The sequence below is a fragment of the Rousettus aegyptiacus genome, unplaced genomic scaffold, assembly GCF_014176215.1.
Source record: "Rousettus aegyptiacus isolate mRouAeg1 unplaced genomic scaffold, mRouAeg1.p scaffold_m13_p_2, whole genome shotgun sequence".
NCBI classification, from domain to species: Eukaryota; Metazoa; Chordata; class Mammalia; order Chiroptera; family Pteropodidae; genus Rousettus; species Rousettus aegyptiacus.
In genome coordinates this window covers 121,242,482-121,262,652 of record NW_023416295.1, presented here as the reverse complement: position 1 = coordinate 121,262,652, position 20,171 = coordinate 121,242,482, and positions in this window count along the sequence as shown.

The window sequence follows — 20,171 nt, the reverse complement described above, 5'->3', positions numbered from 1 at the left end:
TTTTAAATTAAGTTTATTGGGGGTAACATTGGTTAATATAATTATATAATTTTCAGGTGTACATTATCATTTGACAGCTGTATATTCTATTATGTGTTTACCACCTAAAGTCTAGTTTCCTTCAGCTACCATATATTTGATCCCCTTTACCCCTTTCTCCCTCCCCCTTCCCCTATATTTGACCCCCTTTACTGCATCTACTTCCCCCCTCCTCCCCTACCCCACTACTAACCACTTCTCTATAGTCCTCTGGTAACCACTAGTCTATTGTCCATTTCCCTGAGTCTCTGTTTGTTCGTCCTATTCATTTGTTGCTTTTAGGTTTGTATCTCACATATAAGTGATATTATGTGGTTTTCAACTTTTTCTATGTGGTTTATTTCGCTTAGCATGATTATCTTGAGGTCCATCCATGTTGTCACAAATGGCAGTATTTCATCTCTTCTTATGGCTGAGTAACATTCCATTGTATATATGTATCATAGCTTCTTTAGCCAATCCTCTATCGTAGGACACTTCGGTTGCTTGTATGTCCTGGCCACTGTGAATAATGCTGTTATGAACATCAGTGTGCAAATATCTTTTCAGATATGGATTTTCAAGTCTTTGGAGTAAATATGCAGTAGAGGGATTGCTGGATCATGTGGTAGATCAATTCTTAGTTTTTTGAAGAAACTCTATACTGTTTTCCATAGTGGCTGTAACAATTTGCAGTCCCACTGGCAGTGGATGAGGGTTCCTTTTTCTCTGCATCCTCTCCTACATTTGTTATTACTTGTTCTGTTGATTATAGCTCTTCTAACAGGTGTGAGATGGTATCTCATTGTGGTTTTGATTTGCATTCCCCTAATAGCTAGTGATGTTAAGCATCTTTTCATATATTTGTTGGTCATTTTTATGTCCTGTAGGGAGAAGTGTCTGTTTGTGTCCTCTACCCATTTTTTGACTGGATCATTTTGTTGTTGTTGTTGTTGAATCACATGAGTTCTTTGTAAGCATGTCAATTATTAAGCCAAAATGGTCTTTTTGGAGCAACAACAGCAGAGAAGTGAAAGTGGTCCAATCATTTTGCTCTCTTAGATCAGTTTTCCTATAGTAATAATTGGCAATTTTTTAAATTGCTGCTTTAAGTTTTCACCTATATGTTTATATTTATGCTTGACTTGGCACCAGGTCAATTTGTATAGGATTTTAAGAAGATTAAAAGGGAAGTGTTAAGGAAATACTAAGTGGATATTATGATAAAAGAAATGGAGACATTGTCTACCAATACTGGTAGGAATATCTGTGACCTATGCCTCTTACACTTTTGAAATTAGAAAGTCACAAAATACCATTGCTTGAGGCAAGAAAACATAAGAATGTAAAAATAAAATATAGACTTAACAGCTTTTGGAAATAAGATTGGATTTCAACATTACTTTCTTCACTCATCCTTTATTACTTAACAAAAGAGAATTAAAAATTATAATAATTTTTCCTTATTTGTTAAGGCCATTATGGTTATTAAGAAAGAGTATATTACTTAGAAAGTATTTTCATAAAGAAAACTATATTGGAAAGCCAAATTGTCAACCGTGGACCTAATGTTTGTTGAAGAGCTCCCAACTTCTTAGGGGAAGTCAATTTTTTCCTCCCAAGGCAAATTCAGTTCTGTGACAGATGATCTTACATTTCTTCTCTCAAGTCTTTGGTCCTGGCATTCCCCTTGGAAGCAAAATTCAGAACCCTACCTGGTCTTTTAATAAATTTAGGCTGATTCAAGTTCCCATGAGTGGGCTACTACAGATTATTATGAATGCCAGCAAAGAGTAAGAAGTTTATATTTCAGTAGAGAATGATGTGTTTGGTTTCATATTTGGATTCAGAAAAGGGTGGGAGATGTTGACAAGCAAATAAGAGGTAGGCCTCCTTTCCATATTAGGAACCAAGAGCATTAGCAATTCAGTAGGAATAGTTAGCTTTCCCACAATGTAAAAACAGTCATGATGCCAGGAGTGAATTGTTCTCATATTAAAAGAACCCACAGTGATAATTGTTAAAGTAGATACTTTTTTTCAGCATTTTATTTTTATTATTAGTTTCAAGTATAGAGTACATTGGTTAGACATATATATAGTTTATAGAAAGATCCCCTGATTACTGTTTCTCTCCTCTGGCTCTACCATTACATAACTGTTGATGGCATTCCCTATGCCGTGCTCCCCACCCACATGAAGATTTCATTTTTTTTTTTATGGCTGAGTATTATTCCATTGTATATATGAACCATAACTTCTTTATCCAATCATCTGTTGATGAGCATTTAGATTGCTTCCATATCTTGGCTATTGTGAATAGCACTGCCATGAACATAGGGATGCATAGATCTTTACTAATTATTGTTTAGTTTTCTTTGGATAAATACCCAGAAGTGCAATTGCCAAGTCAAAAGGTAGATCCATTTTAAATTTTTTGAGGAAACTCTAGCCTGTTTTCCATGGTGGCTGTATCAATTTGCAATCCCACCAACAGTACAGAAGAATTCCCTTTTCTCCACATCCTCACCAACATTTTTTTTGTTTTATTGATGATAGCCATTCTGACAGGTGTGAAGTGATATCTCATTGTGGTTTTAATATGCATTTCTCTGATGATTAGGCACCTTTAGCATCTTTTCATATGTCTCTCGGCCATCTGCATTTCCTCTTTGGAGAAATATCCACTCAGATCTTCTGCCCATTTTTTAATTGGATTGTTTTCTTGTTGAGTTGTATGAGTTCTTCATATATTTTGGATATTAACCCTTTATCTGATGTATCATAAGCAAATATCTTCTCTTATTTTGTAGGTTGTCTTTTCATTTTGTTGATGATTTCCTTTGCTGTGCAAATATGTTTTAGTTGATGTAGTCCCATTGGTTTATTTTTTCAAATAGAGACTATTTTTAGCCCTCAAAAAAGCCACTGATAAGGGAGTCACCTGCAGGTTGTGGGATATTTAGAGAATGATAGAAAAGATTATTTTCTTAGGCTGGTATTCCCAGAATGCTTGAGTTCCCATGATCATATTAGGGTGTGGGAGAACATCTAACTAAAATGTTTAAGGAGCAATTTAAAAACACATAAGTTGGATTATTTTGTTCAACAAATATTTATTGAGTACCTACTATGTGCCAGGCACTTTTGTAAGTACTAGAGATACAATAATGAACAAAACAAAATTCTTGCCCTTGGAGAACTTACAAATAAATTAATAATAAAGTCTTAAGATAAATGCAGTAGTGCTTAGTGCTATAAAAAATGAAGAAGGTACTTGGCCAGAGAGTGACAAAGGTAGGTCAGTCACTGTCGGTGAAGTGGCAAGTTAGGTTCTCTTAGAAAGTGACATTTGACAAAGACTTGCATGATGAAGAGGAGGCATTCAAACATAGATCTTGGGTAGAGTTTTTCAAGTAAAAATAACCACAAGTGCAAGGGCCCTAAGATTGAAATAACCTTGATGTTTTCAAAGGACAGAAGTATCCAAGTGCAGGTAATTAAGTCACCTAAGAGCTTGGTATTGAGACTGAAAAAGAAAGTGGACACTAGATCATCTGGAACTGGTGGACCATAGTGAGAATTTCGAACTGATACACATTTATATTGTGAAATGCTTGCCGCAGTAGGGTTAGTTAACACATCCTTTACCTCACATAGTACCATTTGTTATGGTTGTTGTGAGAATATTATAGCTCTACTCTAATAATAGCTTTCAAGTGTACTATACATTATTTTTAACTATTGTCACCATACTGTACATTAGATACCCCAACTTATTCACCTTATAACTGAAAGTCTATATCCTTTGACCAACGTCTCCTCATTTATCCCACCCCTCAACCCCTGGCAACCACCATTCTATGCTGTTTCTATGAGTTTGATGCTTTTAGATTATGAACATAAGTGAGATCATATGATGTTTGTCTTTCTCTGGCTTACTTCACTTAGCATAATGCCTTTAAGGTTATCAAAATGACAGGATTTACTTCTTTCTTAAGAATGATTAATATTCCATTGTGTGTGTGTACATTTTTTATCCATTCATTTATTGATGGACATTTATGTTGCTTTCATGTCTTGGCTGTTGTAAATAATACTGCTATGAACAAGGGAGTACAGTTGTCTCTTCAACACAGTGTTTTCATTTCCTTCAGATACATACGCAGAAGTAGAATTGCTGGATCATAGAGTATAGTAGTTCTATTTTTAAGTTTTTCAAGAATATCCATACTGTTTCCCGTAGTATCTACACCAATTTACAGCCTCATCAGAAGTGCACAAAGATTTTCCTTTCTCAACATCCTTGCCAGCATTTTTTATCTCTTGTCTTTTTGATGATGGCTATTCTAACAAGTGGAGGTGGTATCTCATTGTGGTTTTGATTTGCATTTCCCTAATAATTAGTGATGTTGATGAGCACCTTCTCAGATATCTGTTGGCCCTTCATATATCTTTTTAGTAAAGCATCTATTCAGGTCCTTTCATTTTTTAATGGGATTATTTGTCAGAGTTTGTTTGTTTGTTTGTTTTGCTATTGAGTTGTATAAGTTCCTTACATATTTTAGACATTAACCCTTATCAGATATATGCTTTGCAAATATGTTTTCCCATCTCATAGGTTGTCACTAAATTGTTGATTTGTGTTCTCTTGTGGCTCTCTGAGCATATTTAGAACAATTATTTTGAATTGGGGAACCGGAAGTTTCTTGTGTTCCTTTTGTGGAGTCATCTTTCCCTGATTCATTATGATCTCTGTAGCCTTGTGTAGATATCTGCACATTTGAAAAAGCAGTCACCTTGTTTGGACTGTATGGATTGTGGTAAAGAAAAACCAAGCAGCTGTGTGAGCTTTGGCTGTCAGTGTATACTGTAGCTGCAGTATTTTGCCACCAGAACACACACAGCAGAGGCCAGTGACAGGTGTCAGGTCAGAGGCATGCAAGTCACAGGTAGAGGGGCTAGCCCGAAGGAGGGCACACACAGAGGAGGGCATCAGCTGAGGGGAGTCTTGGCTGGCATCTTAGACTCACGCAGCCGCAGAGGCTTAGACCAGCTTCCAGGGTCCAGCACTCTGTGGGGCAGAGGGAAGGGAGAAAGTGGGGGTACTCAGGTGCCTGCTGTCAGTGAATGCAAATACCTGTGGGGCAAAACCCAGTGAAATCTGCAAAGGGTCTGCAACAGCTATGCTGGCCCTTGATTTTTTCAATGGTGAAAGCCGCTATGGTCATCTATAGAAAATATCACTAGGAACCACAGTTGCATCCATGTGTGGCTTATATTGGTAGTCCCTGCTTTTCTTCTTGGTTCCCAGCTATCTCTATACTTCTCAGTTTTACAGGTCTGGGTGGGGTGAAATGGAAGCGAGTCCTTTGTGTTATGCCCCAAAAGGCTGGGGAAGCTGCCCCTCAACCTTCTCTCCCTTTCTAGCTGGAGAGTTCCCTCTTGGTGCCGAACAATGCCAGGCTGGAGAATGGGATGGTGCAGGCAAAATGAAGCTATTCTTCCTTCCTTTTATGTGAGGTTATTCTCAGGGTTTTTTTGTTCCTCCGAAGTTGCTGAGTGCTCCCAGCAGCTCCAGAGCTTTCCCAGGGCTGTTTTTGTTTGTGGACAGCTTCTCTAATTGTTATTTCTGTGGGGAGAGGGAGGCTAGTGTCTCCTACACTGCCATCTTGGTGACATATGACCCTTAGGTTTTTGTCCTGAAAAACTGGATACATAGTGAAACCCTTCCCTGAAATGGGTAAAGATCAAGACAGGGACAAATCCGATGAGAAAATATCAAGTTCTTTTTTGGCATGTTACCTTTGAGATGTTTAATATGTTACAAAAGTTATCCTAGTGGAATTATCAAATAGGCTGGTGGACATTTAATTCTGAAGCTCAGGAGCTTTATAGATCTTTGCTAACAGTTCATGTGGCCATGTAGAAACTTTAGATCAGAGAGATTAAGTGACCTGATCAAGATCATAGCTTAGAAATAGCAGATATCCAGACTCTCAGTCCAGTGCTTTTTTCAACAAAAATATAAACCCTGAAACAAAGAAAATATATTGTTCCATCTGTGCCCTTTTCCACTGAGCTGCGTGTAAACATTGGGGAGGGGCACTTGGAGACTGAAGGAGCTGTGTATTGGTAGCTCACTTGTCTTTCACAAAATGAAAGGAGCAAAAAAGATAAGGCCTATTTAGTGCTGGTTAATTCACCTTAAATGCAGTGAACTTTAGCATGCACAAATTTAACCTTTGGTTTAACCATTTATAAGTGATTCAGATTCCCATGATAAGTTGTAATTTTGCCAAAGTTACAAATTTGCATCAAGGTACTATAAGGCTATATTTGAGAGTCTTTTCACTAGTGAGTGAGCCTAGCTGTCTGCCCAGTATCTACTTCTCAAGTTGTTTTCATTCTTTCTACTTGTCTTCTTGGACATGGGGATTTTTATAAATGATAAAATAGTTTGATTCAAAAATATATAATAATCAAAAGCAAACAACAAAAATAAAAACTTCCCTAAAGAAGTTCAAATGATTCAAATATAACTTCAGTATTGTATTTATTAAATTATTAGCCATGCGAAATAATCGTTTAAATTTCCCAGTGCTGCTTTATGACATATGATAGGGGAAATTATTTGCTATTATGGTGTTTGGGAATTATGGCATCCTAAAATATATTTCTTACAAACATCGGGAGCTGTGCTATTATTTATTCAAATGCGAGGGACTCTTGATTCTAGACTAAAAAAGCATTCATCATGAGAAAATTTTAAGACATGCATTAAAATGGAAAGAGATGAAGGCAAACTATGAGCATATTTGTAGCACAGCTTTCAATCTTTGTCATGTGACTCTCTAATATTGGCAGTGGTCCAATGAATAGAACAGTTGTTCTAGTTTTGATAGATGGTCATCCAATTTAACAGGATTTATATAGATCAACGTGTAGATAATCTGGACCAAAGGAACACGTTGTTAAAGAAAACTTTAGGAGAAAAATATACAAATGTTGCCTTTTCAGTTTAAAAACGTAACATTCACCCCAACAGCAAAATTTTGAATTTGAGGAACCAGGTATATAACAGTGGAAAAGTGAAAAGCAGACTCTCGGCAGGTGCAAGGGATTCTGAGTAGAGTGCCAAAGTAATAAATACGAGATAAGTTGGCAGTAGCTTTGGGCGGGCTCACAAAAACTGCTACACACACTGCTACTAATAACACTGTCTTGGAATGAGGAAGATGGGCATGTTTACCCCCATCAGGCTATATTTTAAAAAGCCCCCGTGTTCAACATTTAGATCTTGAACCTATACACATTGCCAGAGCTGAACTTTGATTCTTCAGACTAGGTAAGAATAATGGGGAAGAAGAACCAGAAGGGTACTAAAGAGAGAGATTATAGTGTGTAGTTGTGTGTACATGTGTGTATTTAAATTTTCTCCCTAATTTAAAAGTATACTCACTGTAAAAAAAAAAAAAATCCAAACAATCCAGAAATGCATAAAGTAAAACATTTAATTGTCCTTTCTCTCAAGTCCTGCTTCCAAAAAGTAACTACTGTTTATATATGGTGTATATTTTCACAACCATTTTTCTCTTTGCTTTTACGTATATGCATACATTTATATATATAAATTATGAGGAGTAAAAGCTTTATGTTTCTTTACAAAAATAGGATCATACTGCATGTACTGTTTTCACTCAATACAGTATGAACACCATTCTGTGTCCTTACATAGACATCTACTTCATTTTTAATATTTTGAATACATAGAATAAATATTCCATAGATTGAATGTATCATAATATATTTAAAGACCTCTGGATCAACGGGCCTTCAGATTGTTTTCAATTTTTAGCTATCAGTATTACAAGCAATGTTGCATGGTTAATTTATATAGCAATGCCTGCTAGTGCAAGTATTTCTGTAGAACACATTCTTATAAGAAGAACTGCTAGGTCAATATGTTCTCTGATATTGTGAATGCAAATGTGGAAGCAGTGGCCATGTCCTAAGCAGAGGAGGTCAGGACACACCAGCAGGGAAAGGGACTACTCATCTGATATGGTGTTAGAGTCCCTAAGAGCTTTCCTGGCCAGAATTCATCCCTTCCTTAGCCTGTCCAAAAGCCTGGGATTCCCAGTGTAAACTAAAGTCCTTAGTAGCCTTCGGCATCTCCTCTTTAGTGGAGTAATAGCCTTACAAAATTTGGAAGTGGTATTATGCTCTACAGCTGAAATATTAGCAAGAATTCGTGTATCTGGTTTAATTAGCACATCTTTTCCTTTTGATACTTGATGAAAATATTTATAAAATTTTAGTCCAGTTTTCTGTCCTTGTGATTTTAGGGGACTAGTTTAATTTGCCTTTTTAAATCTGAAGATGTTGTATCTAAGAATCATTCTTAAAGTAATATAATATTTTGCCCAAGATATAATATTTTGATATTTTAGATATAGTCAGCTTCCTTTAGATATAGCAATTCATCTCCCTCCCAACTATCCAATGAGTCAAGCAGGGCGAAGAGTACTTTGGTTTCATAAATGAGAAAATTGAGGCTCAGGAATATTAAGGCACTAGCCTAGGACACATGAGGAGTATTGTCAGAATTTATCAGTGAGAAGTACATCATAGGAAATATGAATGAATTTGAACTGATCTTAGGAAATATCCTGAAAGGTTTAAATCCTGAAAGGGAGTTTCCTGGTGTTTTGTTTAAACACTGTTGTTTTCTTTTAGTTCTTAAAATATGATGGTGCTGTTTTATTTACTTTTTTCTTATAAAATCGGTGTATTTTTTAAAATTATGTTAATTAAAAGGTCTGATTAGCCTCATGATGCTGAAACTGAAGGTTTTACACTACTCCATATGCTATGACTAAAGTCTAGATATATGCAAGTTTATCACTGGTGGACACATGAGCCAAGTTAACAAGCAAAGCTGGTGCCACCAGCAATAACATTAACAAGAAATGGCCTTTCTAGTATTCTTTCTAATGCATTGGTCATCCAAGATTTACTCATGTTAACTCATTTAATCCTTACAATCACCCTATGAGATAGATTTTGTTACTATTTCTCTTTTGTACCTGAAGAAAATAAAGTGCCAAACCATTAAGTGACTTGTCCAACGTCATGTAGCAAGAAAGTAGCAGAGCTGGATTATAATCTCCCTTGGTCTGATTCCACCATCGCTACTCTTAAATCACAATGTTAGAATGGCAGTTTCTCACTGTCCTGTGTCATGCTCTAGTGCTTCAGAAAACAAGTGGCTTCAGGGAGCAAACACTTTAAACCATAGCTTACATACAGCAAGTTCAGTATAAACATAACAAGCCCAGAGAAGCGAAAAAGACATTTGTAAAAATTCAGTTTCTCTATGACCCCTACTCTTAGCTGAATCTGACCTAATGTGACTCTATCATACTTTAGCTTTTGTCGACTTTCCTGTGGGCCAAGAATAATAATGGAAAGAATTCATTCAATTTTATTAGATTAATATTCCTAAATTAGTGAGCTGTACAATAAGCTACTCATTCTTACCTACTGGCTCAAGTTTCAACTAAGTGCGGTCTTTACGACAACATTCTCTTTTTATCTATTAAAGTAGTATTCAGTTACATTGTTGTAGGAAACTTTTGTTCTTTTTTTCTTGAAGCTTAATTATGTTTTTATTAGCAACAGTCATATTTTAAAGCATTTTTCTTATGTAGCAGCCAATATTTTAACAAACTGAGATATAATCTTGACAATGCCACTAAAATTTAACCAAAACTCTCAGATCTACTGGAGTTACTATATGTAATCTCTAGCCACAGTGCCTGGGTTCAGATCTCAGTTTAGTTATTTACCAGCTACATGCTCTTGGGAAAATTACTCAAATGTTTTGTGGCTTAAATTTTTCATCTATAAAGCAGGATTTGCTATTAGTATTAGTCAGTGTTCCCCAGAGAAAAAGAACCAATAAGATATACAGATAGGTATACAGACAGATCTATTACGAGAGATTGGCTCATGCATTTATGGAGACTGAGAAGTCCCATGATCTATTATCTGCAAACTGGAGGCCCAGGAAAGCTGGTTGTGTAATTCCAACAAAACACAAAGACCTGAGAACCAGGAGAGCCAATGATGTAAGTCTCAGTCTATGTCCGAAGGCCCAATACCCAGGAGTGATGGTATCTGAGGGCAGTAGAAGATAGAGGTCCCAGCTCAAGCCAAAAAAAAAAGAAAGTTTACTCTTCTGTGTGCTACTCAAGCCCTCAATAATTGCATAATGCCCACTGTGCTACTCAAGCCCTCAATAATTGCATAATGCCCACTGCGTTGGTGAAGGTGATCTTCTTTACTCAGTCTACCATTTCAAGTGCTAATCTTTTCCAGAAACACCCTCACAGACATACCTAGAAATAAAGTTTTACCAGCTATCTGGGCATCTCTTAGCCTAGTCAGACTGACACATAAAATTAACTGTCATCCCTACGTCACAGGGTTGAGAATTTATCATGTGTTTACTGTGCCAGGCACTGGTCAAAGCTCTTTGACACAGGAGCTGAGACAATGCCAGTGCCCCTGGGGAAGGGAATGAGGTGTGCCAGCACAGAGCCACAGCGGCCAGTCACCTTGCAAGGGACGGTGTAGGGCTTGCTGATCTTGTTCCCCCAGTAGCCTCACCGCATAGGGACAATGGAGGGCTTGGTCAGGTTGATAGTCCCACGGATGGCAGTGGCTACCTCCTTGAAGCACTTGACACCCAAACTGACATGTCCATTGTAGTCCCTGATGGCGACAAATGCCTTGAAGTGGGTCCTCTGGCTCTTTGATTTTTGGAGCTGTTTATTTCCTTCTTAGACATAAGCAGGAACTTTTTATACATGGTTTAATAGGATTCAAAGGCTTTCTTATATCTTATTTTTATCCGTTATTTTGAATTTATCAACATAACAGATTGAAAACTCGTTTAATGGAAAAACTAGATTTGTAGGTCTCAAAAGAGTTTCACATTCTTTTTGTACTCAGGGGAAACACTGAATGTGAAAACAAGCTCTTTACACTGAATGGAACCAACATATATGGTATAGAGTATTAAAGTTTCAGAAAGGACATTATCTTTTCATCATAGCAAGTACAAATCTTTGGCTAAATGTTTTTGAAAATACAGAGGTTGGCATGTAATTATGCATATTTCAAACCTCGTATATATATGAAGTACGACCTTGTTCAAATTCTGAGTCTGATACAAACTAACTGGGTGATCTGGACAAGTTACTAAAACTTGCTGTGCCTTTTTTCTCCCTGTAAATAAAATTTCTGATGATTAATACATATAAAGCATTTAGCACAGTATAAGTGATCCGTAATTATCAGCTATTATTATTAATACAGGGAACAGGACGTGGCTGTTGAATGAAAGTGATTTTAATACACTTTTACTAACATTTATGCAATCAAAAAGGGCATACACTTTTAAATCAGTCACTTTATAAAGCTATGTAATTACTTGGGAAATGCTGCCTTTACTTAAAATTTTGGAACTTTTTTTTTTGCTTTATAACTATTTTAAAATCCACTTTAAGAGTCTTAAAATCATACTTTGCTTTTTTACAAAGTAGTAATACTCTACTGTATTACTCAACTTATTCACAGGACTTCGCTATAAATAACTTTGAGATGTTTACAAAAATCTAACCATTTGCCAAAGGAGAAAAATCTCTATCATTGGGAATAATCAAAACAAGATTCTGAAAACACAGATGATTACAGAATATATTTTGCACAATGGCATTATTATTGAGTTTAGTGTCTGATACCCTCAGAATTTCTAAAGGTAAATGCTATATATTTTATAAATATTATACTTTATTATGTAGTTGACTTACATGTTTTATATATATACTGCTTTATTACTATTATACTGTATTTTATTATTATAAATTTAAGTGATTAAGGCATGATTGGTACCAACCAAAATGGATGTTAGGAGAATCAGTTCTTGTGCATGCTTGAGCTCACTCATCAGGCTTTGACACATGCAGAGTGGTCCAGAAAGCTGGATCAAGTGCTAGAGATTATTTTCTATTTTGCCCATGAGAGCAAAAATGTAGCAGAAAAAGCATAGCCCCTTCTAGACTCTGACATTTTCCTATACACTGGGGAATGAGATTCTCTTCTGGATATTCACATAAGGGTTTCCTCATCTTTAATCTCTTGAGCACAAGTTGGAAAGTCAAGGAGTGACCTTTGTTTTCACATTGTTTTTTAGTAATAAGGTCTTGAGGAAGAGATCTATTGGACAGAAACACAAAAATTGTCTCCAATCTTGCAGCAGGACACTGATCATTTTTGTTCCAGATTATCTCTTCAAGGGTATTTGTGTAGTAATAATAGAATAAGTGCCTCTATTCAGAGGAAAGGGCAGGTATACTAGAGTCTTAGACAATGTAATGTCTTCTTCCAGAACAAAGGGCAGACATGCTTTCTGTCCAGTATAATAAAGATAATGGAGCAAAGGGTAGGCATGCTAACTGACTATTATAGAACATTTCAGTTTCCTAAACTTGAAATTCTCCTGTTGTGTCACCCTTTAGATGTTAGCTATCTTCATAGTGCCCATGAGAATTGGGACTCGAAAGTAGTGCAAAAAAAAAAAAAAAATACTAGTACACAGGCTACTGCTGTTGTTATGAATGATAAACAGTCCTTTATTTTTGATTCATGAGTCTCATGTCTTATACTAGAATCCTTGAAACTGTGGCAAGATAATTTGTTAGCAGGCAAACAAGGTAAAGCTTCAGACCCTTCACAGTTCTTAAAAAGAAGCTAGAAATTAAAGAGAATACTAAGCTAATAGGGTAGTCAAGAGTAGTGCTGTGCAACAGAAATATAATTTGGGCCACATATATAAGTTTAAATTTCATGTAGTCACATTAAAAATTTAAAAGAAATAGGTGAAGTGATTATCAGATGGTGGAGGGAGTAGGGTAGATGGGTTAAAAGGGATCAAACATGTAGTGACAGAAAAATCTAACTATGGGCAATGAACACATGATGCAATATATATAGATACATATTTATACATATATGTATATATATATGCCTTACTGTTGAATCGTACACTTGAAACTTACTGAATTTCTTTGGCCAATATCACCATAATATAAAAAATAAAATAAAATAAAAAATAAATATAAAAAATAAAAGATATAGGTGAAATTAATCTTAATAACATTTTATTTAACACACCATATCCAAAGACTTATTTTATGTAGTAATCAATATGAAACTTGAGATATTTTACATTCTTTTTATATATAAGGCTCTGAAATCTGGTGTATATTTATAGCCACGGAATATCTCAATTCAGATTAGCTACATTTCAAAAGCTCAATAGCCACATATGGCTATGCATACAGTATTGGAAAACATCTGTCTTAGAGGATGAGACACAACTAGAGCATGATCCAAGAATGTGCCATGGATGTGAATAAGGGTTCTATGAAAAAAAGCGATGTGTTCACATAAGTTCGAGGAGTGCTGAATTATGTAAAGCTGATTTAATTTGTTTTTCTCAAGGCTCCTCAGAGCCTTTGATATTTTAAAATATTGAGTTTGCCTAATTTATTTTGCTGAAAAAAGTTTTTCTTTCAGAGCATTTTGTGGGGTTAGTGTTCTATGTAATACACTTGGGAACTGCTGACACAGATTGGGTTTTCTAGGACAGCCATGATTCCAAATACTTTGTCTTGTTTTCCTCCTAAACATTATGTGTTATGACTTGGAAATTTTAATCACCCAAATGCACTGCTCGACTAAGCTCTCTCCATTCTGTTGCACCCCTGCTTTAGCCCTCATGGCTTTCCCCTCTCCAGACCATCCCATACACCACTATCTAATTCATTGTTTCAGTCACAGTTTTGACCCCTTTCATGTCTCTTCATTTCTTCCTAAATATACATGTATTGTTTCCTAGAGCTGCCGTAACAAAGTACCACAAACTGAGTGGCTTAAACACCAGAAATTTTTATTTCACAGTTCTGGAGACTGAAAGTCTGAGAATAAGATGTCTGCAGGTTTGGTTGTTGTGGGGTCTGTGAGGAGGAATCTGTTCCATGCCTTTTATCTAGCTCCTGGTGGCTCGCTGGCAATCTTCGGTGTTCCTGGGCTTGTGGAAGCATTACCCTGGTCTCTGCCCTTTGTCTTCACATGATATTCTCCCTGAGTATGGGTCCGTATTCAAATTCTCCCTTTTTATAAGGACACCAGACCTACTGGATTAGGGGCCCACCCCTCATATAACCTCATCTTAACTAATTACATCTGCAATGACCCTATTTGCAAGTAAAGTCATATTCTGAGGTACTAGGGGGTTAGGACTTCAACATATAAATTTGAGGGAGACACAATTCAAGCCATGATAATATGCAACAAATGCACTTAGTAAATATTTATGAATATTGACTTTATGCCAAGATGCCATACTCTCTATCCCAACCTGGAGTTTCAGCCCTATATCCCATGTTGCCCTACAAATACTTTAAACTACATTCAAACTCATTATTTCCTTTAAAAGTTGTATTTTCTCATTGTATTAGTTTCCAATTGCTGTTAGAACAAATTTTCTCTTAGAATCCTAAAAACACAACTTTATTACCTTATAGTTCTGGAAGTGAGAAATCAGAAATGAGTCTTACAGGCTGAATCAAGGTGTTAGCAGAGCTGCCTTCCTTGGAGAAAATCTATTTTCTTGCCTTTTTCAGCTTCTGGAGGCCCAGCATTCCACGGCTCAAAGCCCTTTCCTCCATCTTCAAGGCTAGTAACATAGCAGCTTTAAGAATCAGTGTCTGTCTGTCTGTCTGTCTGTCTGTCTGTCTGTCTGTCTGTCTGTCTCTCTCTCTCTCTCACTCTCTCTCTCTCTCTCTCTCCAATGCTTCTGTCATCACATCTTTTATAACTCTGACCCTTCTGCAACCCTTTTATAAGAACCCTTGTGATTACATTAGGACCACCCAGGGTAATCTCCCTATCCCTGGGAGATCCTTAATCACACCTACAAAGTCCAGTTTGCTATATAAGGTAGCCTATTCACAGGTTTCAGGGACTAGGACCTGGGCATCTTTGGGCATCTGTGTTCTGCACCCATGTTATTGTCTCTCCCTGAAATATCACCTTATTATCACCTTCTTTTGAAACTTGATTCATTTTTTAAGGTCAAAGTCAAAGACACCTCTTTTTAAAAAGATTTTTCCAATCCTCTAGTTTATGTTCTCCTCTACTTTTTGATATGAGTTTTTCCTGCTCTCATCTTATTTCTCCTACTAGCCGCAAACTCTAGAAGGCAGGAAACATATTTTACTCATTTGTGGATCCCTAAGCTGTCTCTCAGTTGATTATTGATAGTAGTTGCACAATTTTTAAAAAATTTATTGATCGATTATAAATAAGGCTGTTAGGTCTGAGTGGGTCAGGTTGGATTCCCTTGACAGCCAAGGTGCGATCCTGAGCAGTGTGTTCAATTGCCACGTACTTCAGCTACTTCACCATTGTCTGTCTTTTAACAAAAGGTAATAGATGCAGGTATGGAACATGAGCTTTAGTATCAGACTGACTACATGCTGTACAATTCCATTTGTATAAAATTTTAGAAAAGACAAAACTGTGGTGACAGAATCAGATCACAGGTTGTTAGAGGGAACTGGATGGGTTTGCCTTCAAAGGGACACAAGGGAATTTCCTGGATGATAGAATGTTCTAGACTACGATTGTAATGATAGTTACAATACTGCATGGATGTGTCAAAACTCATCAAATTTTTAAATACATTATATGCAAATTATACTTCATAAAGCAGATTTTAAAATATTGAGCAAGTTAAGGAAAGTAGGGACAAAGAAAAGTGAAAATCTAGATCAAAGTGCCAGAGGGAAACAGAGCAGGAAAAATCCAGAAAAAAAGTCCTTATTGGAAAAAAAGAAAGAAAGAAAGAAAAAAGAAAGGCAGAAGAGGGAAAAACTGAGGAAATAAAATTTTTTTTCAGAACTCCACCTATTCTTAAAGTTCAGAAAAATAAACTCACATGAAACAAGCATACTTCTAGGTGCAAAAACCTGTACTGGGTGCCAAAGTATCAAAAGGAAAATAATAACAAATAATATCAAATAACAAGACACTATCTTTTTTGCTCAGTTGTTTAAGTTCAGCGAAATCAGCACACGGAAGACAATGGCATAAGAAAAATTAAAATGGAAGATAGCGTAGTCAGATGGAATTATTGAAAACAATAAAATGCAAAGGAATTAGCGGGATGGGTTTCCTGCAGAGATGTGTTGAGAGCCAGATTTTGGAAGATGTGATTGATTGCTTTGGCAGAAGCTATATTCCAGCTAGGAAAAAATATCATGAGCAAAGACCTGGAATCGGGAAATAGTAAACATGAAAAGTGTTATTAATTTTCTTATTACCATATATTTCTTAGCATAATCTTGAAATGACACTTAAATTCAACGCATCACTATTCTTTCCTGAAAACTTCCCTGTCATCTCATCCCAAATGGAATGCTCTAATTTCATGGAAATGTTTCCTTCTGTGCCTCAAGGATTACCGTCCTGCTTTATTTTCCAGCTGTTTAATGTGCTCTACTACAGCATTACTGGGTGCGGGAATTGTGCATATATCCCGTTCCCCAAAAATAACTGGTATATTTCATGGCACAGAGTAAGCACTAAGTAAGATAAAATTTGATTAATAAAATCTAAACCTTACATCTAAAAAAAAGTAATAACATGTTATTCCTTCAGCAAAAACATTTCACCTTCAAGAAGAGAAGTTTATCCTATAGTAATCATCAGAATGGCATTGCTATTGTACTTTTCCCCATAAGAAAATGGTCCTCTTCTCTCTATTTTCCCTCTCCCCTCTCTTCTATCCTTTCCCTCCAAGGACTAAAAACCTACCAGAGCCTATTTATTGAAGGCATTCTCTTAGCACATGCCTGGAATATAGGATTATTAAGAAAAAGATTGTTTTTGCACATATATAGGGATGGGGAGAGGATCTGAAGGTGAAAATTTTGAGCCTTTTCCCCTTATCCCTTCTGCTAATCTCCCTTGAAGGAATAATGTGAAGTGAACCCAGCTGAACTGTAGGTTTACAGGTGTTGCAAAATAAACCCCCTCTGTCCATGTTTAGCAGTCATTGGTTTTGCTATCATGCTAGGGCTTTATAAGTCGAAGTTTCTTTAAATCTGAAATCCATGGAACAAAATTGTGTCCAAGTGAGTCTAACTGTTGCTAACCTCATTAGTTTCCATGTTTCTGGTTGATCTGACTTTCCTTTTATATCATTATTTATTCTCATTTATTTGATACAAGTTTCCTAGGAGTTACTGGTTTTAAAAGACCTGTTGGAACAACTTTGAATAACATTTAATGGTGCTGCTTTCTGGAGTTATATTATCAAACTACTGGCTCATTCCTTTGGATTAGACCAATTAAGTTGCAATATAATATGGTTAAATGAGAAAACCATAGAAACAGGTTTGGAAGATAATGTTTACTTTGAATTTTTGGAAGCAAAGAAAATAGACTGTCTCTAAATGTTCTCTTCACAGTTAGTAAGGAATGATTTCAGTGTTTCTGTATGCATGCAGCTGAGCTTAGCTTAGCACAGCAGAACCAGCAGTACATACTGACAAAAAAATATTTTATTCAAACATGTAGTTCAAAGCCTTTTTTCCAGCATCTTCATGAAAATAGGAAGAAGTTCTACCCTGACTGCACAGAACAAGAAAAAAAAATTTTTATAATTGAGCACCATGTCTGAAGATTCTCTATGCTAGCTTCATCATTCTGAATGTCAAATGTTAAAAGGAACTTAGAGATCCTTTCTCTTCTAATTTGCACATCTCTTTTAAAGAAGGAAACTGAGGCCCAAGGAGGTTCAGTGACAAATAGCTATGTAAAGACAAAGCCAAAGTTAAAACTAGATTCTGGCTTCTAATTCATTGCTATTTTCTCTGACCCTACCCTACCATTCATGCACTATCTGCTCCTTGTCTGTAGACCATCTTACAATAATAGAAAACTAAATCAATTTATCTGTAAGAGATATTTTAAGAGCCCCATCCTATCACCATAAACTCAAAGCCCTTTTTCAAAGAAACTTTTTTTTAGCAATTTTTGATATAATGGAGGCAATGAAATGTAAAGTCATAGTTTCCAGCGCTGGTCGCATTACTCATTAGCTGTTTGACTTCAAGGCATTGGTTTAACTCTATGAACCTCAGTTATTTATTCGTAAAATCAGGTGAAAAGTTTGACCTCTTCATTCCTACTGATAGTTAATAATTGTTACATTCATTGAGCCACTCATGTGCCAGCCATTATGAGGGGCACTTTCCATGCAACATTATTTCATTTTTGTACAAATGCTGTTTGTGTGGAAGATAAAGCTTCCTCGCACAACCGTGCTTTGAAGATGAATTGATATAATATATGTGATACAGATATGAAGCCTAGTATGTGAGTGTTTCTCTTTTTCCTCCTTCATTCTGAATAATTTACTTATAACTTTGTTCAACTTTACTCAATCAACAAACATTGAACATTTGCTGGATACTCATTGCTGTGATGTGTACTATATAAATGTTACGTGAGTAATGTTCTTGATCTCAAGAATTGATATATAACTGATAATGTGGGGCTAGAATATGAACCAATTAAAGAACAGATTGGTACAAAAATATAAGGTAATTATTATAGTTAATATATATTTAATAATTACTATTTGAGGCATTGTTCTCATCTCTTAATACCATTTATGGTATATACTATGTTTTTAAAACATATATCTAATTACTTTAAACAAAATGACCTTTATTTTTGGTCTCCTCCTAATAGTAAGACCAAAATTTTGTATGCCTTTTCGTTCTGTGCTTTAGAAAGAGATGTGGCAGGGATTCCTCTTTTTGTTTAAGGTAATAAATATAACCGATTGGACATCTGTTAAATCATACCACAAAATGTGATCCTAAAACTGCCATACTTTAAAAAGCCTGGCTATTATAATGTAATGTATTCTTTGGAAGAGTTGTCATGCTATTGGAGAGGTTCAGAGGTTACTGTAAGAGTACTAAACTGCACAATATATTTCATATTATAATATGTATTAGTTTATAGGTCAATTTTCAAAATTATAATTTTCCATGTCTTCATTAAGTATATATACATGTTTATGCATACATAATGTGTTATTTTTAAGTGTATTACATGTTTTTATTATATATTTTTAATTTTATTTTATTATTCATTTGAAGTATACAGTACATTGGTTAGACATTTATATAGTTTATAAAACAATCCCCCTAATCACTCTTTCTCTCCTCGGGCTCTCCACCTAGCCATTATATTAATGTTAACTGCATTCCCTATGCTCTGCTTCTCATCCCTGTGACCACCTATCAACTACTAATTTGTACTTCTTTAACCCTTCACCCCATTCTCCCAGTCCCCTAACCTCCCTCCCCTCTGTCTGTGACCAGATTGTCCTCTATATTTGTGACTCTGTTTTTGATTCGTTTGTTCTTTTTGTTCCTTAGATTCCGCATATAAGTGAAATCATATGGTATTTATCTTTCTCTATCTGACTTCTTCTACTCAACATAATAACCTCTAAGTCCATCCATGTCATTGCAAATGGTAGGATTTCATTTTTTAATGGCCGGGTAACATTCCATTGTATATATGAACCATAGTTTCTTATCCAATTGCCTGTTGATGGGCATTTAGGTTGCTTCTACATCTTGGCTATTATAAATTGTGCTGCCATGAACATAGCGGTGCATAGATCTTTACAAATTATTGTTTTGGTTTTCTTTGGATAAATACCCAGAAGTGCTTGCTGGATCAAAAGATATATCCATTTTTAGTTTTTTGAGAAACCTCCAGAATGTTTTCCATAGTGGCTGTACCAATTTGCAGTCTCACCAACAGTGTATGAGAGTTCCCTTTTCTCCGTATCTTTGCCAACACTTGTTCTTTGATTTATTGAAGATAGCCATTTTGACAAGTGTGAGGTGATATCTCATTGTGGTTTTAATTTTCATTTCTCTGATGATTAGTAACTTTGAGCATTTTTTCATATATTTCTTGTCCATATGT